This window comes from Chiloscyllium punctatum, chromosome 9, assembly GCF_047496795.1.
Source record: "Chiloscyllium punctatum isolate Juve2018m chromosome 9, sChiPun1.3, whole genome shotgun sequence".
NCBI lineage: Eukaryota > Metazoa > Chordata > Chondrichthyes > Orectolobiformes > Hemiscylliidae > Chiloscyllium > Chiloscyllium punctatum.
Genome location: NC_092747.1, coordinates 28,248,766 through 28,263,161, shown reverse-complemented (window position 1 = coordinate 28,263,161; position 14,396 = coordinate 28,248,766). Strand labels below are relative to the sequence as shown.

The window sequence follows — 14,396 nt, the reverse complement described above, 5'->3', positions numbered from 1 at the left end:
TGGAGGCAGGAAACATGTTTCCGCTGTTGGGGGAGTGCCAAACCAGAGGACACAGCTTAAAAATACGGGGTAGACCATTTACAACAGAGATGAGGAGAAACCTCTTCACCCAGAGAGTGGTGGCTGTGTGGAATGCTCTGCCCCAGAGGGCAGCGGAGGCCCAGTCTCTGGATTCATTTAAGAAAGAGTTGGATACAGCTCTCAAAGATAGTGGAATCAAGGGTTATGAAGATAAGGCAGGAACAGGACACTGATTAAGGATGATCAGCCATGATCATATTGAATGGTGGTGCAGGCTCGAAGGGCAGAATGGCCTGCTCCTGCACCTATTGTCACTCTCCATTTAATTCACATTTTACTTTTCTATTCTCTTTACCAATGGAAAACCTGAAGTTTATCCTATTCGTGTCAAATTGTTATCCATTCACCTTATCTACATTAATTTACAAACTCTACTAAGCAGCAAATTTAGCGACAATGCACTTGGTCCCTTCATCCAAATCATTCATGCAGTTAGTAAATAGATGATTCTGCAGCAATGATTCTTGTGGCACCCTGCTAGTTATAGAAATCAGGTCAATCATCTCAGCTCCAGGACATCATTGTGGGAGTTCCTTAGTGTGTTTTCTAATCAACCTGTTCAGAGATGTTAAGACACCTCTGGAGCAGGCGAGACTTGAACCCAGGTCTCATAGCTCAGAGACAGGGACATTACACTATGCCACAAGAGCCCAGTTCCTCCAGAATAATGTCAGAAGTCACTTTTCTGATGACTGGAAACTGATCAGGACAATTTGTAACTCCTCAGATACTGAAGTAGTCCATGTCCAAATGCTGTAAGACCTGCACAACATGCAGAATTAGGCTACTAAGTGGCATGTAATATTTACACTGTACCGGTATCAGGCAATTATCATCACAAACGAGACAGAATCTAAAATCATTGTCCTTTTTTTCAATGGCATTACCATTGTTGAATTCCCCACCATCATCACCTGCAAGCTCCCCTCTAAGGTACGTACCATTCCGATTGGAACTATAGCACCGTTCCTTCACTGGGTCAAAACCCTCAAAGTTCCTGCTTTACACTATATTTGAAATTGTTTTAACGACCCAGTTTTCTCACCCCCAACCTGAATATGAAATTCAACCATGTGAAAGGAATTTTTTTTAGCTGTTCATCCCTTTTTCAGAACAGAAGAGACTCCTTTTTTTAACATCACTCACAGTATGTTGCTTTACTGCCCAACCTTAGTTGCCCTTGAACTGGTGGTGGTGAGCTGCTTTCTTGAACTACTGCAGTCCATGTGTTGTAGGTTGACCCCTAATGCTGAAAAAAGGAGGAATTCCAGGATTCGAACAGTGTTCACACAGTTTACATTCCAGGTTAGCTCATATCTCTATATTATCTAATTATATTCAAGCGAAATTGGATTATGTAATCAGGTCAAAAAACATTCTCATTTTCTAACTGTAAGTATGTACATGTCATTATCTTTAACTTTTTACTGTCCTTTCTTCCTCTGTCACACATTATGATCATGATTACCTCGAGGAACAGTTGAGGTGGAGACAATTAAATTAATCCTCATCCACTGTACATTATTAGTTTTAAAATAATCTACACCTTGAGTGGTTCCATGTTCATTCCAAGAAACTGTCCCAAATACACTTCACGAGCCCATCTCAAGGTTACCTTAATTAATTTCATTTCTTTTATTTATAGTGAGATTACCTACAATTATTGCGACTCCTTTCTTACAAGCCCCATTATTTGTTGCTTTACACTTTATTATACTTACTGTTTTGGGGGTCTAGAACTGCCCATATCACTAACTTATTTTTTCTGAGCAATTCTTAAACTCTATTCGAACTGATTTCATATCTTCAACTTTCAAGCCAAGATCACGTCTCACGACTTCATTGGTCTCATTCTTTATTACCAGAGGCAACCTCCATATACTTATTTTAAATATCAAATATTCTTGAATATCCAGTTTCCAGTCTCAGTCACCGTGTAACCATATTTTTGTATTTGCTTACATCATCAATTCATCTAACTTGAAATGAATGCTGCATGCATTCAGATGAAGAGGATTTAATTATATTTCTATTTTGCCAATAGCAGCAGGAGTGGGAGGAGCGATAGCGAGGACCAGGGGTGCCAGGAAGGCAAATTTAAAATTATAAAAACTTACCTCATGAAAAGGTGATGCGCACACACTGAGCAGGAGTGAACACGGGATGACTAAGTGGAGTAATATATTTGGGTGGCTGTGTAAACTGAAACACTACTTAAATAGTGTTTCACTATCCTCCTCCTCTAACCAAACAAAAAGGGCTCGGTGCACCAGATTGGTAAGATAACTAGTTTTGTTTTATTCTTTATTTTTCTAAAATCTCTTTGGGAATTTAGAACAGTGGGAATGATGGTTAGGGCAATTGAATGTTCCTCCTGCAGAATGTGGGAGGTAAGGGTCATCAGCAGGAAGTGCACCTAACTCCAACTCCTCCAAAACCGCGTTAGGGAACTGGACCTGGATGAACTTCAGATCATTTGGGAAGGGGAAGGGGAAGGGGAAGGGGATCATTGAGAGGAGTTACAGGGAGATAGTCACACCTTAGGGACAAGAAAAGGGCAGATGGGTTACTGTCAGGAGACGGAAAGGGAACCTGCAGGCGGTGCAGGGAACACCATGACTGTCCCTCAGTAACAAGTATACTGTTTTGGATACTTTGGCAGGGGGAACAACTTACGGGGAGGTTAAGCAATGGGGCACAGGTCTCTGACACAAAGTCTGTTCCTACTGCTCAGAAGGAATGGGGAAAGATGAACAGAGCATTAGTCATTGGGGAGTCCATAGTTAGGGGGACAGAGAGAGGGTTCTCTGGGAACGAGAGAGACTCACAGTTGGTATGTTGCCTCCCAGGATTCCAGATTCGTGATGTCTCGGATCATGTTTTCAGGATCCCTGAAGCGGAGGGGGAGCAGCTCCAAAAAGGTACTCATGACATAGATAGGAAATGAGATGGAATTTCAAGCAGAAATTCAGGGAACAAGAGTGGAAGTTTAGTGCTAGAACTAACAGAGTTATCATCTCAGGTTTGCTGCCCGTGCCACGTGCTATCGAAGCGAGGAATAGGGAGAGAGAGGAGTTGAACACGCAACTACCGGGATGGTGCAGGAGGGAGGGTTTTGGATACCTGGATAATTGGGGCTCATTCTGGGTTAGGTGGGACCTCTACAAAAAGGATAGTCTACACCTGAACTAGAGGGGTACCATTTTCCTTGTGTGTGTGTGTGTGTGTGTGTGTGGTGGGGGGGGGCAGTTGGAGGATTTGTTAATGCTATTCGGTAGAGTTTAAACTAATTCAGCAGAGAGATGGAAACCTAAATTGTAGTTCCACTGTCCAGGAGGTTGAGAATAGTGGGGTCAGAAATATGGTTTCAAGGTTGCAAGAGTTCATCGGCAAGCAGGAAGGTGGTTTGAAGTGTGTCGGAGCGTCGGAATAAGGTGGGTGAACTTGCAGGATGGGTTGGTACCTGGGACTTCGATGTTGTGGCCATTTCAAAGACACTGATAGAGCAAGGACAGGAATAGTTGTTGCAGGTTCCAGGGTTTAGATGTTTCAGTAAGAGCACAGAGGACAGTAAAAGAGGGGTGGTCTGGCATGACTCATCTACTGAGGTACTATGGACTGAGATGAGAAATAGGGGACAGGAGAGGTCACCTTGTTGGGAGTTTTCTATAGTCCTCCGAAATGTTCCAGAGTTGTAGAGGAAAGGATAGCAAGGATAATTCTGGATAGGAGCAAGAATAACAGGATTGTTGCATGGGAGACTTTAATTTTCCACGTATTGACAGGAAATACTATAGTTCGAGTAATTTAGATGGGTCAGTTTTTATCCACTGTGTGCCGGATAGTTTCCTGACACAGTATTTAGATAAGCCAACAAGGGGTGAGGCCACATTGGATTTGGTCCTTGATAATAAACCCGGCCAGGTGTTAGATTTGGAGGCAGGTGAGCACTTTGGTGATAGTGACCATAATTTGATTATGTTTACTTTAGCAATAAAAAGGGATAGGTATATACCACAGGGCAAGAATTATTGCTGGATGAAAGGCAATTATGATGAGATTAGGCAAGATTTTAGGAAACATAGGAGAGGAAAGGAGACTGCAGGGGATAAGCACAATTGAAATGTGGAGCTTATTCAAGGAACAGCTACTGCTGTCCTCGATAAGTATGTACCTGTCCGTCAGGGAGTAAGTGGTCGAGCAAGGGAGCTGTTGTTTACTAAAGAAGTTGAATCTCTTGTCAAGAAGGTGGCGGCTTATATTAAGAGGAGACGTGAAGTCTCGGTTAGGGTGCTTGAAAGTTACAAGTTAGCCAGGAAAAACCTAAAGAGAGAGCTAAGAAGAGCCAGGATGGGACATGTGAACTCACTGGCAAGTAGGATCAAGGAAAACCCTATAGCTATGTCAGGAATAAAAGAATGACTAGAGAAAAATTAGGGCCAATCAAGGGGGAATTTGTGCATGGCGTTTGAAGAGATACAGGAAGCGCTTAAGGAATATTTTTCGTCAGCATTCACACTGGAAAAAGACAATGCTGTCGAGGAGAATACGGAGATGCAGGCTACTAGACTAGTTGGGATTGACATTCACAATTTTGAACAGTATGAAAATAGATAAGTCCCCTGGGCCGGATGGAAGTTATCATAGAATACTCTGGGAAGCCAAGGAGGATTGTAGAGCTTTTGGCTTTGATCTTTATGTCATCATTGTATATAGGAATAGTGCCAGAAGACTGGAGGATAGCAAATGTTGTCCCCTTGTTCAAGAAGATGAGTAGAGACAACCCTGGTAATTATAGACCAGTGAGCTTTACTTCAATTATGGGTAAAATGTTGCAAAAGGTTATAAGAGATATGATTTATAATCATCTAGAAAGGAATAAGTTGATCAGGGATAGTCAACACTGTTTTGTGAAGGGTAGGTTGTGCCTCACAAACCTTATTGAGGTCTTTGAGAAGGTGACCAAACAGGTGGATAAGGATAAAGCGGTTGATGTGGTGTATCTGGATTTCAGTAAGGCTTTTGATAAGGTTCGCCAAGGAAGGCTATTGCACAAAATATGGAGGCATGGGATTGAGGGTGATTTAGCAGTTTAGATCACAAGTTGCACTACTGAAAGAAGACAGAGGTGGTGGTAGATGGGAAATATTCACCTTGGAGTTCAGTTACTAGCGATGTACTACAAGAATCTGTTTTGGGGCCACTGCTGTTTGCCATTTTTTATAAATGACTTAGATTAGGGTGTAGAAGGATGGGTTAGTAAATTTGCAGATGACACTAAGGTTGGTGGAGTTGTGGATAGTGCTGAAGGATGTTGCAGGCAACAGAGGGACATAGATAAGCTGCAGATCTGGGCTGAGAGGTGGCAAATGGAATTTAATGCAGAAAAGTGTGAGGTGATTCACTTTGGAAGGAACAACAGGAATAAAGAGTACTGGGCTAATGGTAAGATTCTTGATATTGTTGATGAGCATAGAGATCTTGGTATCCATGTACTCAGACCCCTAAAAGTTGCCACCCATGTTGATAGGGTTGTTAAAGCAGCATACAGTGTGTTACCTAAACTTGGTAGAGGGATTGAGTTTCGGAGCCACGAGGTCATGCTGCAGATGTACAAAACACTGATGCGGCCACACTTGGACTATTATGTACAGTTCTGATCACTGCATTATATGGAGGATGTGGAAGTTTTGGAATGGGTTCAGAGATTTAGTAGGATGTTGCTTGGTATGGAGGGAAGGTCTTATGAGAAAAGGCTGAGGGACTTGAGGCTGTTTTTGTTAGAGAGAAGAAGGTTGCGAGGTGACTTAATTGAGACATAAAATATTATCAGAGAGTTAGATAGCATGGACAGTGAGAGCCTTTTTCCTCGGATGGCGATGGCTAGCACAAGGGAACATAGCTTTAAATTGAGGGGTGATAGATTATAAGACAGATGTCAGTGATAGTTTATTTACTCAGAGAGTAGTTGGGGCGTGGAACTCACTTGCCTGCAATAGTAGTGGACTCACCAAATGCAAGGGCATTTGAATAGTCATTGGATAAACAAATGGATGAAAATGGAATAGCATAGGGTAGATGGGCATCAGACTGGTTCCACAGGTCGGCGCAACATTAAGGGCTGTGGGGCCTGTACTGCGTTGTAATGTTCTATGTTCTACCTTATGTACAATTTTTCCCTACTCAGACCTTAATTTCAGGTGCATGACTTACCACTCCCTGTCACATACTGACCACTATTACCCATAACACCAAACTATTGCTGTCCTTTCTCCTTAACTTTATAAATTAACCCTGACCTGAACCCTCAGCACAACAATTTAATTTAAAGCTCACCCTGTAGCCTTAGTTATCTGACATGTCAAGAAACTGATGTCTACATGAATCCTCACTTTCTCCTTCTTCTACATGAATCAAATAAACAGAACAGAATAGGGACATAATTATTTGAAATTTGCGTCACAGGTAGACAGGGTGTGGTTAAGACGACATTTAGTATGTTTGCCTTCATTGCTCAGACCTTTGAGAGTAGCAGTTGGGACGTCATGTTGAGATTGTAGAGGATATTGGTGAGGCCTTTCTGGAGCAGTGTGTATCATTCTGATCATTCTGTGATAGGAAGGGTATTATTAAACTGGAGAGGGTTCAGAAAATATTTACCATGATGTTTTTGGGAATGAGATATAAAAATAGACTGAAAGACTGGGACTTGACTCACTGGAATGCATTAGGTTGAGGGGTGATCTTATTGTGATTTATAAAATCATGAGGGTCACACAAAACGTGGTTGACAAGGGTCTTTTCCCTAAAGTGGGGCAGTTCAAAGTTTTAACAAGGAGCAACTTTTTTTTAAACACAGAGACTGGCTCGTGTGTGAAATGAACTACCAGAGGAAGTGATGGTTGCAGGTACAGTTACAATTTTATGAGGCATTTGGATAAGTTCATGAATAGGCAAGGTTTGGAGGGATATGGACCAAGTGCAGGCAGGTGGGATTAATTTAGTTTGGGAACATGGTCATCAGGGACTGGTTGGACCAAAGGGCCTGGTTCCATGTTGTATGATTCTATGACTCTAATTAGCACGTAACATTACTAAAGGAATGGAACATATTTAACCGAAACATCAACTAGCATTTTCTTTTTCCAAATGCTGATCGATCTGTTTTTCTAGCATTTTCTTTTATTTTATGTTATTAACAGGTATCAGACAATTTCAATGATTGGAATCTTACTATTTGTGCATTTTTACTTACACAACTATTATAACTGTGGCTGTTTCATTACCAAAAGGATTTCTTTTTCACCAGATATATGAATGAGTCAGTTCAGTAGAAAAAAGTAAACTTTGATCACAGAAAATACTTTGCATATTTGACCATTCATTTGGAATTTAAACATCAAAACTAATGCACATATTTCTTAATTTTCTTTGGAATATAAAATATACATTGTATTGCTTTTATAATTATTCATCACAGTAACCAGAGAGCTGCAGCTGTTGCACCCTTCCTTTCTGCCAATCTTTTCCTTTGGGTATACAGTTCCACAGTGAAATCATCTAAAGAATTCCATCAATTATTTTACCAAGCAACTACGCTTTATGCATGAGTCTCTGAGTTGCTAGACTGTTTAGATCTAATATTGCATGGTTACAGAAATGTGTTTGCTACAGTGTTACAAACATAAAATTAATTCCTAAACTTAGTAGTTTTGATGAGACTAATCCATTGAATGTCTCTGAGGCGAAAGGGATTAAAGACATTTTGGCAGGTTTTTTAATCAAAGGAAATCAAAGTGTTATTTCTGAAAGCTAAACTCCTACTACCTCTACTTCAATAAGTCAATGGTAGCCCCTTGAGGATGGCAGGTTGAGGGGTGATCTGATCGAGGTATTAAAATTTTAACATGCATGGTTGGGCAGAGAGATTAACTATTTCCTCCAATGTGGGAATGAAGAATTAGGAAACATAATTTAGATAACAGAAACTCAAAAGAAATCTGAAATATGGAACATACAAAATGACATTTTGTGATTTTGGAGGAAAGCAAAACACTTGATGCATGTATATTTAACAAGGTCAAATGCTCTTTACTACCTGTATACTGGATAGTTTCTAACTTACGTAAGATGCACGAGGGAATGAAGTAATGTGAAGCAGGCGGTCTCATGCCAATACAGTATGCAGTTTGTGATTTGCTGTGGCTTTAAGAGGTGCATTTTGTTCTTTTTTTATACAGAGGTTTTAAGAAAGAGATTCTGAGACGTCTATTTGGAAAGCGAGTAAACAGCTTGTGAGGTTAGCGAGTTTTGAGAAGATTTGTAGCTCAGGTTGAGGTTCTGGATGTAGGTTTGCTCACTGAACTGGAAGGTTCATTTTCAGATGTTTCATCACCATACTTCGTAACATCTTCAGTGAGCCTCCGGATGAAGCACTGCTGACGATTCCTGCTTTCTATTTATATGTTTAGGGGTTTTTGGGTTGGTGGTGTCATTTTCTATGAACATTTCCTGTTCTTTTTCTCAGGGGGTGGTAAATCAGGTCCAAGTCAATGTGTTTGTTGATAGAGTTCTGGTTAGAATGCCATGCTTCTAGGAATTCTCATGTGTGTCTCTGTTTGGCTTGTTCTAGAATGGATGTGTTGTCCCAGTCGAAGTGGTGCCCTTTCTTATCTGTATGTAAGGGTCATGTCACTTTGTGGTTAGTTGATGTTTATGTACCCTGGTGGCTAGTTTTCTGCCTGTTGGTCCAATGTAAAATTTGTTACAGTTATTGCACAGTTCCGACATACAGATGAGGAAGGACACCACTTCAACTAGGACAACCCAAACAGTGACACGGATGAGAATTCCTAGAAGCATGGCATTCCAACCGAAACTCTATCAATAAACACACTGACTTGGACCTGATTTACCAAACCCTGAGAAAAAGTACAGGAAATGACATCACCAACCTAAACATATAAATAGAAAGCAGGAATCACCAGCAGTGCTTCGTCTGGAGGCACACTGAACATGTTACCTAGTATGGTGACGAAATGTCTGAAAATGAATGTACCCCAGCTCAGCGAGCGAACGTACCCCAGCTCAGCGAGCAAACCTACATTGAGAGCTTGTGAGGCCTTGAGGTTTTTATTAAGTTGAATAATAGAAACAGCCTGAATGGGTGTGACTGGGTTTCACAGACCAGGATTTCTAGTTTTTTTTTTAAACTTTTAGGGTTAGTTTTAAGCAGTTCCTTTTGGGGTCTCACAGGGCAGAAGCTGCTGGAGTTTTGAAGGAGTAGAAACGGTCTTTTCCCTCTCTCAGTTATAGCTGGAAGCTGGGGTTTCTGTTTGCTGGGTTACCTTAATTTTCCACTCAGTTAAGTTATTCTAAATTCTTCTTTCTTTTGCTGCATATTAACTAGAGTGTTTAAATAAATTGTGTTTTGCATAATGTCAAGTAGTTTGATCAGTCGAATTGCACCTGGAACACAGCACATTAAATTTGCCTTTAAAATAAGAAAAAGAAAGGGTCTAGTCTACCTTCTTCAAATATTTTCAGGGAGTCTGGTCTCATCCATAATGAATACACAAAATACAATCATTAAATGCAGGGAGCCACATCAGTTCCAATCATTATTTAGGGCTCCTTTATGGCACAACGGTAGTGTCCCTATCCCTGGTCTGAGAGGCTTGGTTCAAGTCCCATCTGCTTTAGAAGTGTGGAATAACATTTGTGAACAGGTTGATTACAAAAAAGATTAACATGAACCCTATTGCTGTTAACTCCTGAAGCAGAACAGATGGTGAAAAACATGGTTATTTTATATTAGAAGTTCCTTTATTTTATACCAAATTTCTAAATTATATTTAATACAGAAAACGTTCTGACTGGGTGCTATAGTGCTTGCCCACCAAAAGCGTACACTGCAATCATTTGCACACTGCTTTCAATTTCTGCCTTTTTTTAAAAAATAGGCATGAATTATGGATGGGAGAAAGTGAGGACTGCAGATGCTGGAGATCAGAGTTGAAAAGTGTGTGCTGGAAAAGCACAGGTCAGGCAGTATCCAAGGAGCAGGAGAGTTGATTATTCAGACATAAGCCCTTCATCAGGAATGGGGTGGGGAGGGGGCTGAGAGATAAATCGGTGCATGGGGGTGGGATGGGAGGTTGCTGTGAAGGCAATAGATAGATGCAGGTGGGGGAGAGGTAATAGTGATAGGTCAGGAAGAGGGTGGGGCAGATCGGGGAATGAGGTGGGGGGAGGGGAGATTAGGAAACTACCGAAGTTGATGTTGATGCCATTTGGTTGAAGGGTCCCAAGGCAGAAGATGAGGCGTTCTCCCTCCAGTCATTGGTGGCCAACATTTAGTGATGGAGGCAGCCCATTACTTGCATGTTCTTGGTGGAGCGGGAGAAGTTGAAATGGTTGGCCACAGAGCGGTGAGGTTGTTTGGTGCATGTGTCCCAGAGATGTTCCCTGCAACATTCCATGAGTCCTGTCGCCCCAATATAGAGGGGACCACATTGAAAGCAATGGGCACAGTAAATGAGATGTTTGAATATGCAGGAAAACCTCTGCCAGATGTGAAAAGATCATTTAAGGCCTTGGACGAAGGTGTGGACCCAGGCTTTATACCTCTTGCTGCAGCAAGGGAAGGTGCCGGATGTGGAGGGTTGGTTGGTGGTGGGCATGGGCCTAACAAGAGAGTCACGGAGGTAATGGTCTCTGCTGAATGCAGGTAGAGGTGGGGAGGGAAAGATATCTCTGGTGGTGGAGTCTGATTGTAGGTGGTGAGAATGCAACTGTATCCAGCGATGGGATGAAAGGTGAAGACGAGGGAGGGTTCTATCCTTAATGTGGTTGGGGGGGGTTGGTGTTCAAGGGCGGAGTTACAGGAAATGGAGAGATGAGCTGGAGGGCATTATTGATCATGTGGGAGGGGAAATTGTGCTCCATGATATAGGAGGCCATCTGGGATATCCAAGAGTGGAATTGCAGATATGGCAGAGGCGGAGGAATTGGGAGTAAGAGATCATGTTTTTAAAGGGTGTGGGCTAGGTGGGAGGAGATGTAGTTCAGGTAGCTGTGGGAGTCGATGGGTTTGAAATGCGTGGTGTGCACACATTTAGGAAATTAATTCTGAGGGGCCAGCCCTGGCAGAAGAATGTGATTAGACAATATAGAAACTAGAAAATCCAGTCAGAGGCACTGCAACTCTTCATTTCTTGAAGCCAATAAGACCTACAGGGCTGATGTGGAAAAGTTCCATTCAAGTGACTACTATTATCCTTAATAACAATTGGAAGCTCTAAAACTTCACTTTATAGCTGATCACCTTTCTTTGCAGGTAAAAGGCAGAAAGGGACTTTTGAGGGAGCAAATTACTGCAGATACTGGAATCTGTACTGAAAACAACAAAATGCTGGAGATCACAGCGGGTCAGACAGCATTCATGAAGAGAGAGCAAGCTAACATTTTGAGTCGAGATGACTCTTCACCAGAGCTGAAGTGAAGTACGGAGGGGGCAGCATTATGCTAAAGTTAGGGGAGTGGGTGGGGATAGTGGGGTTTAGAGTGCTGGGGGAGAAAAGATGTTGATAGTTCTGATGAAGAGTCATCTCCGGCATTTGTTATTTTCAAACGGATTTTTGAGGCCACCAATGGCAGGATGAAATATCGTTCAGGGTAGGTAAGTGGCAAATTACTAAAACATTACAATTAAAAATTCTTAATTCAGTCACAATTAAAATTATTGGCTAACTTTAAATCATCAAAAGGAGGATGCAGTGACTAAGTGGAAAGGCACTGGTATTAAAAATAGAAAGCATGGGTTCAACCCCTGCCGACGTCTGGAAACTGTCAAAAGGAGGTGGCATCCTGTAGCTTATCACTGAAATGGAAAGGAGAGAAGCTGGATAGTAGGTCAGATGGACGTAAAAGAAGGATAATGTCACTGGACTGGGGTGAACAAAGTTAAAAATCACACAACACTAAGTTATAGTCCAACAGATTTATTTGGAAGTACTAGCTTTCATAGCACTGCTCCTTCATCTAGTTACCTGAAGGAGCAGCACTCTGAAAGCTAGTACTTCCAAATAAACCTGTTGGACCATAACTTGGTGTTGTATAAAAGGAGACCAACAGACCAGAACAAGGGAAGACATGGAAGATAGATTTGGGAAGTCACAGAACAATGCACTCTGAAAAATGTTATAGAGAAGACTGCAAATTCCTTTACTAATATCTTCTGAAATACACTGGGATCCAGTAGATTATGCAATATCAAGTATAAGTATCCAAAAAGGGTGATTAGACAGTTTTCTACTACAGCAAGGTTATGTCTGAATAATTTATTATATTTCTTCAAGGTTACAGATTTAGTGGTCGAAGGAAAAGCAGTGAATGCTATCTACTTCATTTTCAAAATGGAATTTGACAGTGCCCCACATAATAAAATGCTTCACAATATGTATTGACCATGGGATGCCATAGCATACAACTGGATTGGCCACTTGCCTGAAATGAGATAGCAAAGGGAAGCTAGTGGAGCTCTACAATGTTCAATACTGACACATTGTTTATAATTTTAAAAAGGATGAAATCTTGCCCAAGGTTTCCATGACTTCAAGTAACATCTAATTTATTGCAGTGATCATTGGTGAAAGTCAATAATCCAAGGTAACCCAGACAGGATACATCAAAAAAATATAGAGAATAGAGATGGAATTTAATAAAGTTAAGTGTAAAATCATGATATCATCAATAAGAAGAAATAATGGGTTTACATTAAATGGCAATGTGGTTTAGATAACAGATCAAGAAAAAGAACTGGAACTTTTGGTGGCTAAAGTCATCAGTTTAGTGTTCACAAGTGATCAAAATTTATGATGACCACTTGCTTGGTTTCAGTTCAAACAACACCTCCCAATAAATTGCTGAAGTGGCCATTCACAATAAAGAGAGATGACTGGTGGTGTTTTAGCCTGGAAGTCACATTGCTGCAGATGAGGGAGAAGCTGAGGAAGGGAATCCTTCATAGTAACCTCAGCTGGCATGGAAATTGAACCGTGCTGTTAGCATTACTCTGCACTGCAAACCTGCCATTCAGCTAACTAAGCTAACCAAGTTAACTCAATTCACAATGTGTGAACCTTAACATTGAGATTCAGATCATTTCACAGAAACCGTCCATTCCTGAACTGAGTGGGAAACAGTTTTCACCGTGCAACCCAGGACAGTTGAGGTCAATTGAGGAACCTATAGCACTGGCCGAGATGAAATTTATAATTTTCCCAGCTATATGACCCAAGGATACATTTGATAAATGCATTGAATCATTTTGTGAGTGTATCTACTATAAAATGAATTAAATGATTATTAATTAAACCATTTTTGCAGGTATTCAATACATATCAACCTATTCTTCTGGTGTTCCCTTCCCAAAGAAAGATCCAATGCATCATGCCATAATCTCCAGGGCAAAGATTTGGGTCCCAAATCCACCACAGTTGGAGTGAGGATCGAACTCAGTCAAGTCAACACCAATCTAATTTATGCAGTCCATCCAGCCAGCTGACACACTGCTCTCCTAAGAGTCCATGTTATTGTGACAGTGTACACTTTTATGTACATTTTGTAATGTACAGTGATGAGCAAGAGCTCTCCAACACATGGCCGACGAGGAATTTCTCTCACTCTTAGCATCTGTATACGTTATTCGAGGTTACGAGATGAAACTTACTTTTTTTGACAATGTTATGAATACACCTTCCTGGAGTCGGAATGGAACCAGAACTTCTAAATCTGAGGTAGTGATTTTACCTACTGCACCTCAAGATCTCTCTTCCATATGTCAACCACAAGTGACAATAATAAGCATTTAAGTGACATAAAACATCACAGAGGCAGTTTGCACCAAAATGTACCATATTCAACCTAAGTGCACACTTCTGTTGACTTTTCACTACAGAAAATTGTTTACTTGGCTATAATAAAGTAACAATTCTTCAAAAGTATTTACTAAATGAACTGATGCATTGGCAAAAGTCATGTAATTTGAACTGGTCGGTGTTTAACAGAACATAACTGCAACACACAAAGTAAATTTAATTTGGAAGATGCTGTACCATAAATTCAAAAATTACTGCAGCTAAATATTTGCAGTAAGGTGGTTCAGGATTAATTTACTTATCCATGAATGTTAAATTGAGTTCATGGATTCTGGCAAGCTTACTGATGAGGTGTTTGTGTAGGCTTTATTTTTGCAATAAAAATTGCACCTACAAAAATTGCAGTGTACATAAGATGAGACCAACTTGCAGTAG

The 14,396-nt window shown here is 40.9% G+C and overlaps 1 protein-coding gene across 11 annotated transcripts in view; it reads right to left on the bottom strand.

Annotated features, from left to right (window-relative positions):
• LOC140481236 (F-box-like/WD repeat-containing protein TBL1X) overlaps positions 1 to 14,396 on the bottom strand; it is a 411,567-nt gene that overhangs the window by 223,228 nt on the left and 173,943 nt on the right. For 2 of the 11 annotated variants that reach the window (XM_072577110.1, XM_072577114.1), the window contains one exon: positions 1,228 to 1,330. The exons of the other annotated variants lie outside the window; for them this stretch is intronic. The gene's annotated coding sequence lies outside the window, so the exon portion shown is untranslated. The remainder of the gene's footprint in view (positions 1 to 1,227; positions 1,331 to 14,396) is intronic. 11 annotated transcript variants of the gene reach the window in all.